At 43.3% G+C, this 17,457-nt stretch overlaps 1 protein-coding gene across 1 annotated transcript in view; it reads right to left on the minus strand.

Annotated features, from left to right (window-relative positions):
* The window catches only part of ELOVL5 (ELOVL fatty acid elongase 5), a 73,572-nt gene extending 59,394 nt beyond the window's left edge, over positions 1-14,178 (minus strand). Inside the window, exon 1 of the mRNA XM_023742664.1 lies at positions 13,934-14,178. The gene's annotated coding sequence lies outside the window, so the exon portion shown is untranslated. The remainder of the gene's footprint in view (positions 1-13,933) is intronic.
* Between the last annotated feature and the right edge of the window lie 3,279 nt (positions 14,179-17,457).

Consider the following 17,457-nt stretch of genomic DNA (forward strand, 5'->3'; position numbering starts at 1 on the left):
TATAACCTAACATTCACAGGTTCCATAGATTAGGACATGGACATCTTTGGGGAGTCATTCTCCCCTGACCACAACCACCTACTGATACCAGGGTAGGACATGCAAAAGTTAAAAAAAATAAAACTGCAGACTTTGCTGTCAAGATCATGTTGTTCTGATACAAAACATTAACTGACTCTTCATTGTCTAAAGAATTATGTCTAACCCCTTTAATCTTATATTAAAGCCCTCCATAAAATTTTAAAACACTTCTTCAGCATTATCATATAGTAGACTTCTAGAAGTACTCTGGTACTCTACTCAAACTGCAGAACTAAGGAGCACCCAAATACATCCTGGACTTCTGAACATCCATTCGCATATAATTTGCTCTTTGTAGCAGGCTGTCTCCACTCTTTGTCCAAACTGTATTCCTCCTTTAAGGCCCAGCTTAATGCCTCCTACCTTCTACATACAACTCTCCCTGCCAGAAATGAGGCTGCCTTCTCTGAATATCCACAATACCCCATTCTCTAAAGTTAGCACATTCAGTAGTGACATAAAGGAAAGCGAACAGAGAAAGTTTCTGGTGTTGCTCTGCAGATACCTGTGTGAGGCACAAGCTGTTTAACCTCTCAATCTTGGTTTCCTCATCCATGAAACAAAAAGGCAGACCAAACTATTTCTAAGTTATTTCCCAGTTCTTAAGCTCTGTGAGATTTGTAGGATTTGTATCCACTTCACTTCATCCCCAAAGCCAGTATCTAGTTGACGCCACCATTATGTGTGACCTGGATTAATGTACTCCTCCTAATGAACTTTCCTGCCTCCAGTCTTGTGTTCTCCTTGCCCCAAAAAGCAGCTTTCTAGGTTCCTCACGTGCTCAAAACCAGTCAAAGGCTCTTAGGAAAATGTCCAAACTCCTCAATCTTTGGTGTTTTTTTCAGTTTCTCACACAATCCTTCATTCCCAACTACTTGCTTCCCTTGCTTCAGAGCCTTTGCATGGATAATTCTTCCCTTTTCTTCTTTCCACCAGACAGATTCTTCTTATCCTTCAGGCTCAGCTTAAATGTCTCTTCATCCAGCTAACTTTTTTTGATCCTCCCAGTCTGATTTAGGTGTCCCATCCTGTTTGCTCCCAACCACCCTATACTACCCTCTCATAGTCCTCATCACTGCATTATTAATATCTGTTAATTTCTCAGCATCCTCTAGCTGAGCTCCATGTGGGCAAGGGTGGTCAATCTTGTCCACTATGTGTGGTACAGACTGGTGGTTGTTGCCCAAATTCTATACGCAACTGCAGGACTTTCAGCTGCACATAGCTACCCAGAAACAAGACAAGATTTTCCAGCCTCTCTTGTAGGTTTGTGTGGTCACATGTTTAAGTTCTGGCCAAAGGAAACATAGGTAAAACTGTCTAGGCGCAGTTGCAGGGAACCTTTCCTAAGAGAAAGCATAAGGGAGGCCTCTTGCCCTCCCCCTTCTTTGTCTTCTCCTCCATCCTGCTGCCTGAAGGATGGAGGTCACACTCTAAAGCTGATGCACAGTGGACTAGAGGAATCCTGTGAAGGGCCATACCAGCCCTGGACCGCCTATGCAAACTTTATGGGATAAACAAACCTCTACTTTGTGTAAGTCACTATTATTTTGGGATCTCCAACACTTGCAGCCAAATCTAACTGCAATATACATGGCCATATCCATAGTACCCAGAATTATCTGTTGACTAAAGTGGAAACCTCACCTCCCCTGTTGGATTATAATCTTTGTTGGTAAGCGTATTATCATGTGTCTGCATAAGTGTTCAACATTTGAGTGTGAGTGATCAATGAATTAACGACCACTTGGTTAATGAACTAAGGAGCCCTGATGGTGCACTGGTTAAATGCTCGGCTGCTAATCGAAAGGTCAGTGGTTTGAACCCACCAGTCACTCTGTGGGAGATAGATGTGGCAGTCTGCTTCTATAAAGATTACATCCTTGGAAACCCCACGGGGCAGTTCTACTCTGTCCTACAGTCACTATGAATTGGAACAGACTCCACAGCAATGGGTTTAACGGGTAGTTAATGAAGTAGACAGGCTCTGTCCAACTGATATAGTCTGTCTTAACCTGGGGCACAAGGTTGCTGCCAACCAAAATAAGGTCAAAAAAGAATGCCAATTTCCACTATTACTTTATCATGGAATAGTTGGGTGCCTAGACACAAGTTCACTCTGTTCTCTCCTTGGGCAGAATGTCACCAGTGTGGTCTATCCCTAGCATTGTCTACCTGAAAGCTCCACAAGATATGCAAATAACCAAGCCTTTTCAAAATAACAGCACATGCAACCTCTGCTCCTGAGCACCTGGGAAGTCTAGTAATTTCTATCACTTGAGAGCTCTACTCCCTTAGCCTGGGAGGCGGGGGGCGGGGATGGGGACAGGACAAGAACACTAAGTAGGAAAGCAGACAGGGGAAGCCAGTCTTCCGGAGTCCTCTTCCTTCATTTGTGAAGTACAGTATCATGTATTCTTAAGATTCCAGGCTATCAAGACCAACGCAGCTTCAGACAGCCATCAGGCCAGATTACAGAAATAATTATGTTTGTAAGGTTCATACATTTAGAAAGACATCATGCAAATAAGTGCTAAATACCTACTATATGCCAGACAGTATGTAGGCGCTGAAGACACAAAGAGAGAAACTTACAACATGTCAAACCCTGAGCAAAGCACTATACAGGTACTGTCTATGTAATTCTTAAGAATCAAGAAAAGGAAAGCACTAGTTGAGCTCATTTTAAGAAGGAGGAAACTTAGGCACAGAGAGGTTAGATTCTATGATCCAGGTTATACAGCTAGACAGGAGTGGGGCATCTAACTCAGGCAAAAAGATCAAAGGTTCCAGGATGTGAGGGTTTGACTTGTGAAGGCCAGGTCATTTTCTGTCATTATTTTGGTTTGCTTTGCATTTGTTCTGTTTGTTTGGGGAAGGGGCAATTGATGAGAAAGCCATCTGAATACAGCATGTGTGGAGTGCAGATGGGAGCAAAAGTGGTGCATCTGAGGAAATTCAAGTTTCTGGTGCACTCAGAGTGAAAGATGCAGGCAGGCATGTGGCAGGACACAAGCTGGATCAAGGATGGTCCCGAAGAGGGAGTAAATGAAAGTCTTTATATTGACAGAAGACCACTCTGGCAACAAAGTAGGGACCAGAACACAGGTGAGAGCCAGAAACAACTTGCAGTTGTCCAGGAAGGAAATGATGATCCCAGAAAGCCAGGGCAATGGAGGGTGACAAAGAAGAGCCGGAATGGTCAGAGTACTTGGTAACTGACGTTTTTTTTTGGCACGGGGGAAGTGAAGTGTTGATGAGAGAGAAGGACCCAACCACTGCTCCCAGCTTGATGGCTTGGGAAAACTGGTGGATGGTGGTGCTCCTGACCAGTTGTGCAAAGGTCTGTGAGACACCCAGGTGAACCTAGCTGATGAGAAGTTGTAAGTCTGGAGCTCAAAGAGGTGGATTTAGGATGGATGGATGGATGGATGGATGAGTGGGTACGTGGATACTTGTATCCACTGGGAAGTAGATTACCCAGTGAGATCAGTCTTTCAATAGTATCTTGCAACTACTCACCTAAATTTTGAATTTTGGGAGGCCCTTTAAAATATGCCAGCCCCATTTCTCATAAAGATGATAAAATGAACTGATGGGACTCCCTCAAGCCTGAAGCTCCCTGCACCAGCGCTCAATTAAAATCGCCTACCTCACTGTGCACTGCGGTCTTAAGCCAACTCCCTTCGGGGTCACTGAGCCTATTCCAAACCCTACCGCTACCTGGAAAATAAACACAAAGCAGCTGCTCTGAAAATGCAATCAGTGTTTTTAGAGCATTCTCCTAGGGACTTGGAGATCCTGGGATACTGGAGAAGCTCTGATCTGTTTCATAGAACCACCACTTGCTTGGATGAAACATTCTTGTAGAGAAGATAATCAATGACCAAGGTAGATTACGGATGTGAAAATACTATACATACCTACTTCAAACTGTTCCCTTAAAGACGGGGGAGGCTAGGCTCTACTTCAGTCATATCCTAAATATCTAAATCAACAGATTGCAAATGCAAATAGCTAGGAGACAAACATTCAAGAGGCTTTTAATCAACATTTTCTGCTATGGGCAGCTACTTATAATTCTTATCTGATTGCAGTCTCTTAATTGTGATTACTTGAAAATTCAAAATAAACTACCAAGTTCCTTGAGCTAATTTGCTCAAAATATACAAAGGCAGTGTTATAGCCTCAGGTGAAATTAAAAAAGGGTAGAGAAATATAATTAACAAATATAAATTATGCTATCCCCCAAGAGAAAATGTCTTAAAAGATTTCAATTTAAACCTGTGTAATGTAAATAAGGCATGTGACATCAAAACAAATTTCCTTTTTTTAAAAACTCAATCTAATGGCCCACATTTTTAACTGTTGTTTGGAAGTGGTGATGAAAGTGGAGAGGGAGAGGCAGAATTCAAATGTGTTTAAAAAAAAAAAAAAAAAGCCTGTTACAATGTGGCATTTTAAAAAGCAAACACAATCTTACTGTTGTTGGGTGTCATTTAGTCAATTTTGACTCATAGCAATCCCATGCGACAGAGCAGAATTGTCTCACAGGGTTTTCTAGGCTGCAGTCCTTATGGGAGTCAATCACCAGTCTTTCTCCTGGAGCAGCTGGGTTCGAACCCCCAACCTTTCAGTTACAGCAGCTGATTGCTTAACTGTTGCACCACCTAAAACCCAACCAAACCTACTGCCGTCAGTCCAGTCTGACTCAGTGACCAAATACGGTTTCCAAGGCTGTAAATCTCTACGGAAGCTGACTACCACATCTTTCTCTCGAGGAGCTACTGGTGGTTTCGAACCACCAATCTTTTGGTTAGCAGTCGATCTCTTTAACCATTGTGCCACCAGGGCTCCTTAAACACAATCTAATAATAATCATTTATTCATTTCTTCTACAGAGTGTGCCTAAAGCAACATCTGTTTGGCCACCTCGTCAGATTTTATGTTAATATAAGTCATTCTGTGAATTTTGTGATTTTTTTAATTTAGGAATTAAGGTATTTCTAGCCATCATAATGTTGTCAGATCCGGTGGCCCACACCGAGACAGAAACTAAGAAGTTCTGAAAGGGTCTAAGAATCCCAAGAGAACTGAAGGTGGTGGGAAACATACCTATCTACAGCCGAAATACCGTGGTCCTGCACAGAAGCCCTTAACAGGGTTTGTTTTGGGAATGGCCTAGTAGATGTTTTCAATACTTACACCTCCACCTAGAGGAAATCAGACCATCTGGAGCCACTTCTCTCAGGTCTTACCTACTTACTTACTTTGTAAATCAAACCCACGTGGGGCTAGGTAAGAAAACTAATGCTGGATACCCTCGCAATTCCCACAAGCCCAGCCAGCCAATCAGCAAGTGGCCTTTGGAACATTGATTTCTGTCACCAGTAATTATAGACCTCTTTTGTGTTTGCACTTCTGACGACCCCAAAAAGAGGAGACTCAGGCTCATAAGGAGCCATGGTTGCACAGTGGTTAAAGCGCTCAGCTGTTAACCAAAAGGTCAGTGGTTTGAACCCATCAGCTGCCCTAAAGGAGAAAAGACCTGAAAATGAGACCCCTATGGGGCAGTTCTACCCTGTCATACAGGTTTGCTATGAGTTGGAATCGAGTCGATGGCACAGAACAAGTTTAGAATACGTATTTTAAAAAGAACTCAGGGAAGTAATAAAAGGTCGCCCTTTCAAGGACTAATCTAAACCTTACTCCCCCACTAGCCTCCTCTGTCTAAATCTTTTAGTTACTGTCAACAAAAGTGCTATGTTGGTCATACTGTCAACCTCCTAGAATGCAGTGGTAATCAAGAAACTCAACTTTGTTTCCTCTGATTCTCTGTCTAGAGCCCCAGCAAATGCAGATTACTATTTAGGTTTAACAGTCATGCAACAAAGCATGGTGGCTGAGAGCAGACTGCAGCCAGCCTGCTTGGGTTTGAATCCTGGTTCTTGCCTACTAGCTGTGTAGCCTTGGACAAGTGACTTAACCTTTCTGTACCTTAGTTTCTCCATCTGTTAAAGTAGAATAAAAACAGGATACTCACCTCATAGGGTTGTTCTGAGGCCAAATATGTACTTTAGAAAAGTGCCAGTTATGAGGTACTTAGCGGCTATATTCAGTACCCACAGAACAGCCTCCTTCTTTTTAACAGTTGCAGAGTATTCTATTGCCCCGCTGTACCATAATTTATTCTTCTCATGGACATTTACTCTATTGACTCTTCCAATCTTTTGTTATTATAAACAATGCTTCAACGACTACCTAATACAACTGTAGGATCTTTCTATCAAACTCATTATGCTAAGTCACTCCCCTACTTAACTTTCAAGTATAATGTCAATTTTTCAAACACCCTCTGAAGCAGACACAGGTATTATCACCTTCAAGTTGTAGATAGGATCTGGAGTCTCAAAGGGGTAGACTGACTTACTCATAAACCAGTTGCTGCCAAGTCAGTTCCAACTCATGGCAACCCCATGTGTGTTGGAGCAGAACCATGCTCCACAGGTGTCTTAGTTATCTAGTGCTGCTATAAAAGTAATACCAAAAGTGGATGGCTTCAACAAACCGAAGTTTATTCTCTCACAATCTAGGAGACTAGAAGTCCGAATTCAGGGCACCAGCTGCAGGGGAAGGCTCTCTCTGTCTGTTGCCTCTGGAGGAAGGTCCTCGTCATCAATTTTCCTCTGGTCTAGGAGCTTCTCAGCTCAGGAACCCCAGGTCCAAAGGATACGCTCTGCTCCAGGTGCTGCTTTCTTGGTGGTATGAGGTCCCCCATGTCTTTGTTCACTTCTCTCTTTTACATCTCAAAAGAGATTGATTTAAGACATAATCTAATCTTGCGGACTGAGTCCTACCTCATTAATATAACTGCTGCTAATCCCATCTCATTAACATCATAGAGACAGGATTTACAACACACACAGAAAATCACATCAAATGACAAAATGGTGGACAATCACACAATACTGGGAATCATGGCCTAGCCAAGTTGACACATTTTGGGGGGACACAATTCAATCCACGACAACAGGGTTTTCAATGCTGGTTTTTCAGAAGTAGATAGCCAGGTCTTTCTTTAGAGGCACCTCTGGGTAGATTCAAACCTCCAACCGTTCAGTTAGCAGCTGAGCCCAGGAACTCCTTCCTCACCCCTAAGTGGCTACAAAATTGAAAGGCATCGTTTTTTTTGAGTCTGCTTCCTACAGCTTTGCTTGTTTAAAAGGAGTCCTCAGATCCAATAGTAGAGATAAATGCTCAGAAGTTCTGTCAGAAACAAACTCAAATCGCTACAGATGTGCATATCAACTAATCAAAAGGGCAGATGGCAGTATCAACAAATTTGTAAATACGAAAGTAATTTACTTTTTCTGCCAAAGACTAAAGCAGAGGTACCCTGAACACTACCCCCAACGACACACACAACACTGCCAAACTCCCAGGGAAGCAAATGAATAATTACTGGATTTAGTATCATGAGAACTATTCTTTGGGGAAGGAGAAATTCATGACAATCACTTTGTAACAGCTTTTGCTGTGCCAAGGCAAAAGGGGAACAGGTACTTTGAATTCAGAATAATTTAGATAAAATAAAGAACTAAGTGGCCAATTTGCCAGCCCGGCTTTAATTATATCTGTTTAGTATGGGCTTGTAAGAGATCAGGTCTGATAGGATGAAACTGACAATGGAAAAAGGAAGGGACAAAGGTGGGACTTAACAGACATGGAAGCTGTAACCAGTATGAGGGTGCTAACCTACTGAAACCATAAGGATGGTAGTTAAAACTGAAGGTAGGTTTTAAGAAATGGGTATTCTCCCATTTAGAGAAAGTGTAACAGTACTAGAACTAAAAAGCTGAAAACAAATAAATAAGAAAACCTATTTCCTAAATCCCAGTCATCAAAAAGAAATCAAACAAAAGGTACAAAAGTCTAACTTAAGCTACAAGGCATACTACTGCCCGAATGCAATTACACACAACTCTACTTCAGACAGGAGCCCTGATGGCGCAGCAGTTAAGCGCTACGGCAAGCTACAGCTACTAACCAAAAGGTCAGCAGTTCAAATCCACCAGCCGCTCCTTGGAAACTCTACGGTGCAGTCCTACTCTGTCCTATAGGGTCGCTAGAAGTCGGCATCAACTCTACGGCATCGGGTTTGGTTTTGGTACTTCAGATAGAACTGGCGGCAGGAAGGGGAAGGGTGGGGGTTTAAGTCTTTCTAAAATCTCACAAAATACGAATATTTTCAATACACAGGCCACACAATTCTAAAAACAAATGCACAGAAGTCAACTAAAAACGTTTCCATCGAGGAAACATCCAGGTTGGAGTCCAATGGGAACTAGTTTGGTAACGGTAACATGTATGGGCTGAACTCAGGGTGTGGGGTTCCATTCTCAAAACTCAAAATTAGGTCTGATGTCTTTCCTGAACAATTCACTCTGCTAGGCCAGAACACCTCAGATGGTTATGTCTTAAACTTCTTAAAGAGAAAGCCTGCTAAACTCTGACTCTGACATGTACCTAAAACCTACATGATCTCAACTTTCATTCTCTATCCCTGGTCAAACAGAAACAGAGGATTTGCCTTTGGCAAAAATGAAACTAAAAAAATTTTAGTTGTGAAAAGGACTTAGAAAACACCTTAAAGAAAAAGAGACCAAAGTCTAAGAGTTGATTTTCTCATGGTTGGTGGCAAGTTAGAACAAGGTTCTACAGAAGAACAGGGTACTCTGCTCAAATAACCACACTTTTCCAATCTTCTCAAAACTACTTCAGCTTCAATAAAACAGACAAACATATCTGTGCTTTGCCATAATCCTGTATCATGAGGTTATGTTTATTTTAACATCTATTATGCAAACTGAGATGACCCAGCTGATGGAGAAGCAATAGCCCAGAAACCTTGATTCTTACCCCTGGCTCTGCCAAGAACTGGCCGTGTGAGCTCTAGCAACACTGGGGCTTTCCTTTTTCTCATCAACTATACTTCTCAAAAGATACAGAAAGCATCCCAATTTCGGTAATGTTAGAATGTGGAAAAGTGTCTGCAGCGATTTTGAGATGCTACTGATTTTAAGATGCTACTGCATCCCTACTCAGCTACGTTAAAAATTGGAAAAAAATGTGTACATGAAGATGGATCAAATATGGTCGAAACGTGCACTTGCAGAAGGCAACAAAAACATGGTTAAGGCAGACGTTGGCCATTCAGAGGAGGAATCTGGAATCCCTGCCTCCCCCTTTATGACACTATCTTTCTGAATCTACCACCAGGCTACCTCTTGTTGGCTCTGGAATCCAACTGTCTCCAGGTCGTATAGTCCTAGCCAGGACACAATCTCCTACAATCAATTAATTCTTTCCAGTCTGCTCCAGGTTAGGCCTTATCACTGCCCTGGCCTCCTCTCCCAGCCTCCCAGCCACTATCCACATTCCTAGCCTCTGTCCATGCCAGTCCATCCTACACACTGCAACAAGATTAATATTCTTGGAGCACAGTGCTCATAACACTCTTTTCAGTTCAAAAGCTTCAGCAGTACTCTATTACCAAACGCCTCAGAGAGGGACCAGGACAGGGGGTCAAAGAGGACCTGGCTGGAATGTTGTGACCGTGGGTAAGTGTCTGAATTTCTTCACCTATAAAGTAGGAATGCTCGTAGTACAAACTAATGGTAATTGAGATAAATCCATACGTTTTATTCAGGGTTCTCTAGACAAATAGAACCAGAGAGAGAGAGATTGATTTACTTCAAGGGATTGGCTCACAAGATTGTGGGGGCTGGCAAGTCCAACATTTGTAGGTCAGGAGACAGGCTGGAGACTCCTGCTGGCTCACAGGATTCTGGAGGGCTGACAAGTCCAAAATCCATGGGTCAGGGGGCAGGCTGGAGACTCCTGCTGGCTCATGGGGGGGTGGGGGTGGGGCAGGCTCTGGCAAGTCCAAAATCTGTAGGTCAGGCAGCAGGTTGGACACTTCTACAGTCTGTGTCCCAAGATCCACAGGTCAGGGGACAGGAAGAGTGCAGAATGGAGAGTTCTGCCAAAATATAGTCTGGAGACAGACCACACCCTAAGGAAACTCCCCTTCCAACTGACTGAATGACTCCATATGGAAAGTGATTGCATTAGATCACATTATGAACAGCAACTAGTCTAGCGTTTGGCCAAACGACTGGGAACCACAGCCTAGCCAAGTTGACAAATAAAATTAAGCATCACACCATGTAAAATGCTCAATGCAGGGACTGACACATAATAATAGCTCAATATAAATTAACCATTATCATCATCAACTTGCCTTTCAAAACTTTTCTTCTACTTCTGCCTTCTCTACTAGTTTCAGCCAACTGGGATACTCACCATTTGTCCAATGATTCCACACTTGTTTGCTCTCCAAACTCTCTCTCTCCCAGAATTCCTGTCCTCCTATCTCCCCGTCAACTAGGATTTCTCTATGAAATTTAAGGCTAAATTCAAGTACTGATTCAGTTCAATTCTGTTTAATTCAATCATCGCTTTAGTACCAACATCCTAGAGGCAATTACAGCAGACATTGTGACTAACTTTCTCACAGCCACTGGGTCCTCCCTGTAGGTGTCACAGCCAGACAGGTGAGGTGAGATTTAACCTCACCTTCCCTAGTTCTGGGGTGGGCCCCAGGTTATCAGATTTCCATTGCTCCAAGTAACCAAGGCCTAAGTCAATCATATCAAGGTCAAGAACTCTCTTTGGAAGGTGGTAGGAAGGAAAGGTCCCACCCCCAATCCTGTGGGCAAACCTGGTGACAGGGGGTCCAGATAGTTGCTGGCAGCCATCCTGCAAAATCAACCTAAGGACACAACGAACACCTGAGTGGATCTCAGAGAAATGGAGCAAGGTCCTGCCCTGGTCTGTTCAGCTCAGATGGTTATTTAAGCCCATCTGAGTTGGGCTGTTTCTTGCAACAAAAGCATCCTGAACAACACAGCAGTATTAGGCGCTGATGCACCTAATATGAACAGCTCTGCTATAAAGCTTTCCCAGGTATAGTTAGCCAAGTTCCCCAGAAATCTGCTTGACTCCTCTCTGGTTCAACGCGTAGATTAAATATGGGCATAAAAGACTTAAAGTGTTAGCCAAATCGGGAAGCTCCCTGGAATCAGGAACTATGTTATTTATCTTTGTACAGTACAAGGATAGACAAAGGAGTAGGTATGTTGTATGTTTCTAGGCCTTAGTTCTCAATTCTTAAAAAAAAAAAAAAAAAAAGGTGAGGGATAAAACTTCTCACAGGGATAGTGTAAGGATTATGTATAGGGAAGCAACTATAACATTGTTCAGCTCATCAACAATACGTGTTCACATCAATAACACCTGAAACTGAATGCATGCAAGGAAACACTTCTTTATGGGTAACTAACGGGAGAGCTGTTCTACTGGTAATGGAAGAGCTGGCAGGCAAAAAGGAGTAATCAAAAATAATTAAAATGTCTTAGAGGTAATAAAGGATAGGGCTGAGAACAAAAGCTGTAAAACTCTAGTCACAGCACCAAAGTTACACTAAAAGAAGGTAAACAGTCTTGTCTAGAGTTGTGTAAGTTAAATTCACAAGGATACTCACGTCTAGAAACAAAATTGTTTCCAGATACAGACAAGTAATGATTATGCAAAGAGAGCAAAAGAGAAGTAACAGAAAAAAAGGTTCTTACAAACTTCAAACATCCAAAACTTAAAGTCCTGACCAAAAAAGAAGCTCTCTTGATCCTAAGGAATTACTTACCTCATTCTCAAAAGTGACTTCAAAGGGATATTAGAATCAGTGTCTGTGCAAACCTGGTTTTCAATGTATTCATGACTATTTATTTTGAGATTCAGGGGCTTAATTCTTTGCCACCTCTCCTAAACCATACTCTTCCTCCAAGAAGAGAAATAAAACAGAAGGAAATATTTATCAACCACTATTTGACAGACCCCCATGCTGGGCACTTACATTTGTATCATCTCTTGAAATCTACATAATAAGTCTAATAAATCTCTGTGACATGGACCCTCATTTTACAAACAAGAAAACTGAGTCAGGGAAATGCGAACAGTGTCTGAAGTTAGGCGGTACTTTACTTGAAAGATCTGACAATCAAATTTCAATATGCTTTCTACTTTTACTTTTCAGCAAAGTTCTATCCTATAATCTGTAAATGAGTAACTATCAATAACATTTTCCCTTTTGTCTTCAGTTAGAAAGTGGAAGAGAAAGAGAATGAAAAAAGAGAAACAGTACAAGAAAAGTTCTTGGCAATGAGAAGTTACAATCTGAGGTAAGAATCTAAAAGGAAAAATATTTTTCTTCCCAGTGGGGAGCTTTCTTGGAGAATCCCAGGTAGTGTTTGAGCTGATTAAAAAGGGATCCACTTGTCTCCTAACCGTAAATGGAAAACTAAAAGTATTAGTCCACAGCCATCTAATGCAAAACTGGCTGTCTCCGTATCTGTAGGTTCTGCACCAAACGCTGCTGACTGAGATGTGCCAACAAAAACAAGTGCAGGCCAACAAATTATCGTATTAAGTGGTTAGAAGAACGAGTTACAAAACCTAACAAGCAACATTATTTCTTCCGTATAACCCTATAATGTACTTCCTGCCATGGGTCCCGCTATGAAAGAAATTAGGCTGCTTACTCCCCACAATTCCCCACCGCCACTTCTCGGTTCCCCAGCCCATCTTATAAGTCATGCACTGGGTTCTTCCAAACCGGATCCCTCAAACTCGGCCAAACACATTCTCCAAATTTACAATCAAAGAACCGGGAGACGAGTTTAACTCACGATCAATCATTAACGAAGGGAACCACCACCCTAAAGTGCAAGAACAAGGAACCATTGCAAGACACGGTGTTCAAAAAGAACGACTGCTCTAGGCATTACTCCCACCACCCCGAAGACTAGGGGTTGGGAAGGAGTCTTATTTGCCGGGAAATAGTAACAGGGCACTTTTCTTTACAACTCTTTAACAAATACGCTCTTGCGGCTTCTCCCGGCCCAGAGCCGCTCCCGCCTCTCCCCTGCCGGACTCCCTAAAAGGGCCGACTCGGAGTCCCCGCCCTCTCGCTTTCCCACTGGCCTCATCCCTTTCCGAGTCCCGACTGCTGTAGTTAACTGGTTCTAATAAAAACCAGTGATCGCGGGCAAGCGGGCTTCCCCCCGGCGGGGCGGAGGGAAGATCCTGAAGGTCGGTAGGGGCGGGGAGAGAAAGAGAAAAGGCCGGAGGGTCCCCGCACCGCCGGCTCCTCCGCGGGGCGAGGGCGGGCAAGCCTCGGCTCCTAGGGTCGACTCGACCCGCGATCCCACAGAGCTCTTCGAACTCAGCCAGGTTTTATTCCCTCCAAACGCAGCACTCTCTCCGGGGGCGCTTCCCTGAACCTCCCAACAGCAAATTCATCCCAGCAGGGCGGGTCGCGGGCGGACCCGAGCGCAAAAACTCATCCATCCTGCCGCTTTCGGGGCTCAATGTTGTCACCCCCGGCGCCTGTCAGCTCGGAAAAGTGTCCGGCTGCTGCTTGCATCCACCGAACAGGTGCGACAGCATCACAGCGGAAACCCCGAGGCGCCCAGCCTCAGCTTTGGCGGCAGGCTAACCGCCTGCGCCCGGGGAGCCGCTTCTCCCGACGCAGGCCAGGCTGGCGGTAGCCGGACGCCCGGCACCCCCGGCGCGCGGGCGGGGCGCGAGCCGCGCGAGCAGCTAGTCCTCGCTCCAGGCTCAGAACCTAACGGCAGTGCGCAGCCCCCACGCCCCAGCCGCGCGCTCCCGTCAGTGTCATGGCCGAGCGGCGGCCCCCGGCGAAGTTGCCTGGAGCTGACCGCTTACCACCTACCAAAGGGCAGCAGGAGCAGAAGCTTTACGCAGCGGCAAGGCGAGGCAGCGGCAAGAGTCCGTGGCCAGCCGGCTTTTGAGCGTGTCACGGTGAGCAAAAGAGGATGTAAGAGGGAGGGACCCGGCAGCGAGAAACCACCGCGATGGGAAGAGGAAGGCGGTATCTACAATCAGAACGTGGGCTGACCGTGACGTCACAATGGCGCGGCCAGCCAATCGGGATCCTAAGGGTGAATCAAGTGCTATGATGTCATGCGGCCCCGGAGCCAATCGCGAAACAATAGAACTTTCGTGATTGTAAATTCCAGAGTCCGATGCAGAGGGAAGGGTAGGCCGGGGTTGGTCCCCTCGGGTTCACGTGTTTGGGGGCAATTTTATCCCCCTTTTCTTCCTAATAAGCCTGCGTAGAACGCAGAGCCTGCGCAATAGCAGCAGTGAAGTTCCTGATGCCTTGAACTCTGGTTCTCTTAATGTCAGGCGTGGCATCATCTGGCCGCTTCTGAGCGCCTGAAGCCCACCTTCTTAGCGATCTTGTCTATGGTTCTGAAAGGGATCCAGTTCTCCTTGGCCTCGGCTGAAGGGGTTAAATGCCTGTGGAGACCACCGGAGCTAAACTCTACAGTTGAACAGGATAGGGCAGGAAGAAAGCTTAACTTTGTTGTGATAGATTTACTGTGTATTTTTCTTAGGAATTCTTATTTTTCCTAAAGGAAACTTCATTTCTACTCTAGAAATTATTTCAAAGGCTTGTAAAGTAAGGAAAGGTGGAGTAAGTGATGTCTTTTCAATTACATAAATTTAAGCACTTAACAAAAAAGGGGTTTCGGGCACGAATAGAAGATCCTTGCTGCTCTTCATTGGTATTTGGGTAATTTAAGGCCTTCATCATCCTAGTATCCTAGGTTTCCCCATTAAAAGCCCAAGATCCCAAAAGTAAGCCTTTCTCCTTCTCCCCCCTTGCTGTATTTCTCCTACTTCTTGTCTATCGGCCCAACACAGTCAACCATTTAACGTAGGCAAATTTATTCTTTTATATATTTACCATGTAAATGTTTATCGTGTTCCAGCTATATTCTAGGCACTGGGCTAGTGTAGTAGGAATACAGGTGCGCAAACGATATACAAATTAAGTAAACCTACGCAAATAATTGAGATTTTAACAGTCAATTGCTATTCAACTCCACAAGCATTGAATGACTTTGGTTTGCCAGATACTATGCTAGATGTTGGAGTTCTTGGATGGTGCAAACTTTTAACACTCCTGGCTGCTAACTGAAAGATTGGAAGTTCAGGTCCGCCCAGAGGCACCTGGGAAGAAAGTTTCTCTGATCTACTTCTGAAAAAAATCAGCCACTGAAAACTCTATGGAGCACAATTCTACTCTGAGACACATGAACTCACCATGAGTTGGAATCAACTCAACAGATGTTAGGAATAATACCTTTCAGGACCCCTCAGCCTGTAAGATGCTACAGTCAGGAAACAACTACAATGCAGAGTTCTAAGTGCTACAATGGAAACCAAGATATACAGATGAATTAAACTAAGAGCTTTCTGACAAGGGGCATATGAAAAGGCATATGATGGAGGCATAGAAGAGCTTGGCAAGGTGTCTCCTTTAATCTCCACTCTTTTGCCATAAGTCCAAGGCCAGAGCTGAACCAACTCTCTGTTATTCTATCCTAGTCTGTCTCTCCAGATTTTAAAGTTTTCAATTTTAATTTTATGCCATTCTCGACTTTTTTTTGGTTCTTACCTATCAATAAAATGGTTTAAGGCCATACTACCAAAATATCTCTATATATTTTTATTTATAGACTTATATAACTGTCAAGTCACATATTAAATAATAAACTTTTTTTTCTTATTTTAAGGTAAAAATAAATTTAGAAATTCTAATGTTTTCTTTCCATCCCCTAAAGGATGCCTTTTCACATGCCACTTGACAAAATCTTTGATCTGTATGTATCTATTTCCACTGTGGCATTTACCACTCTGCATTGTAGTTTCTGAACTATGTCATCTTGCTCAGTCTCTAGGGTGCATGCACCTTACCTTAAAGACCTCTGCTTTGGATTGTAAACTCCATGAAAGATGGAAATATATTGGGTTTTACTAATTATTTATCTGAAGATCTTAGCATCAAAACAAAAAACCAAACCTGTTGTCATCAGGTCAATTGTGACTCACAGCAACCCTATAGGTCAGACTAGAACTACCCCATGGGGTTTCCAAGGCTGTAATCTTCACGGAAGTACACTACCGCATCTTTCTCAAGTGGAGAAGTTAGTGGGTTCAAACCACTGATGTTTTTGGTTAGCAGCTGAGCTCCTAACCACAGTGCCAGCAGGGCTCCTTGATCTTAACACAGTCCCTGGTATATTATAAGAGCTCAGTAAATATGTTTTGGGTGAGTTAATGAGTGAACTCTTACTCTCTCTCACCATCATCACCCTAGTGCTTCCATTTTCTGCTCCAGAGTTCCAACCCACTATCAGATATCATGTCCTAGGACTATTGATTCCTCTCACACGAAAGACAGTAGGGCCATCTCATTCTTCCCCCAGCCAGAGACTTAGGGTTCCCAGCACAGACATAGTTTAGGGGAAACTTTTCCCTGACAACCATCTTATATCCTAGACTGTGAACTAAACTAACAAGACCACAGTTTGAATTACTCCATATCCAGAAATCATCTGTTGTATTCATGGGTAAAGCTGCAAGAAAAGCAATAGAATGGAACTATCTCCCCCAATTCAACTGTGAGTATTTTTTCAAAATAAATCAAAAGAATACCTAGGATTCAATGACAAGTTCATTAAATATGGCATTTAAGGAAAGTGTTTTAATTAACATCAGAATCAGACATATCCTAGTCACCAGGGATCTAGAAACTGTCCTGGAGCCATCCCTGCCCTTGTAGTCACCTTCAATCCCTGATATCACTTTCCTTCTCACATCAATGCTTACCCTATTGAATTTGAACCCGGGGTGAATGCGGTGACAATTAAAAGTTGACTAAAATATAGGCCAAGTGTAAGAGAAATCTTCAATGAGATGGATTGACACAATAGCCACAACAATGGATTAAAACAGACCAATAATCATAAAGATGGCACAGGACTGGGCAATGTTTTGTTCTGTTACATATAAGGTCTGTTATACATAAGGTCACAAGGAGTTAGAGTGACTCCATGGCAACTATCAACAGCAACAAAACTATTTTATGCTAAGGATGCCATTATGGATGTGGTCTCTGTTGGTCCCTGTCTTTTTTTTTTTTTTTTTTTTTTCTGCATCTTACTTTTTTTCTTCTCTTCTAATTTGTATTTTCTGTTATTGTGCTGCTAAGAGTTCCCACTGGCGTGGCTTGTCTTTGCCAGAGACAGAGATTAAAAAGTTTCCTTTCCTCCTCAGACCTTGGAGTCAGTACCACACTCCCACTGTTACTTTGCTACTCGTTGATTCTTCATTGTTGTTCGGCAATATGTACCGTGGTTTATCTCTATTCCTGTCTTTGAGTAT

This window comes from Trichechus manatus, unplaced genomic scaffold (genome assembly GCF_000243295.1).
Source record: "Trichechus manatus latirostris isolate Lorelei unplaced genomic scaffold, TriManLat1.0 scaffold00215, whole genome shotgun sequence".
Taxonomy (NCBI): Eukaryota; Metazoa; Chordata; class Mammalia; order Sirenia; family Trichechidae; genus Trichechus; species Trichechus manatus.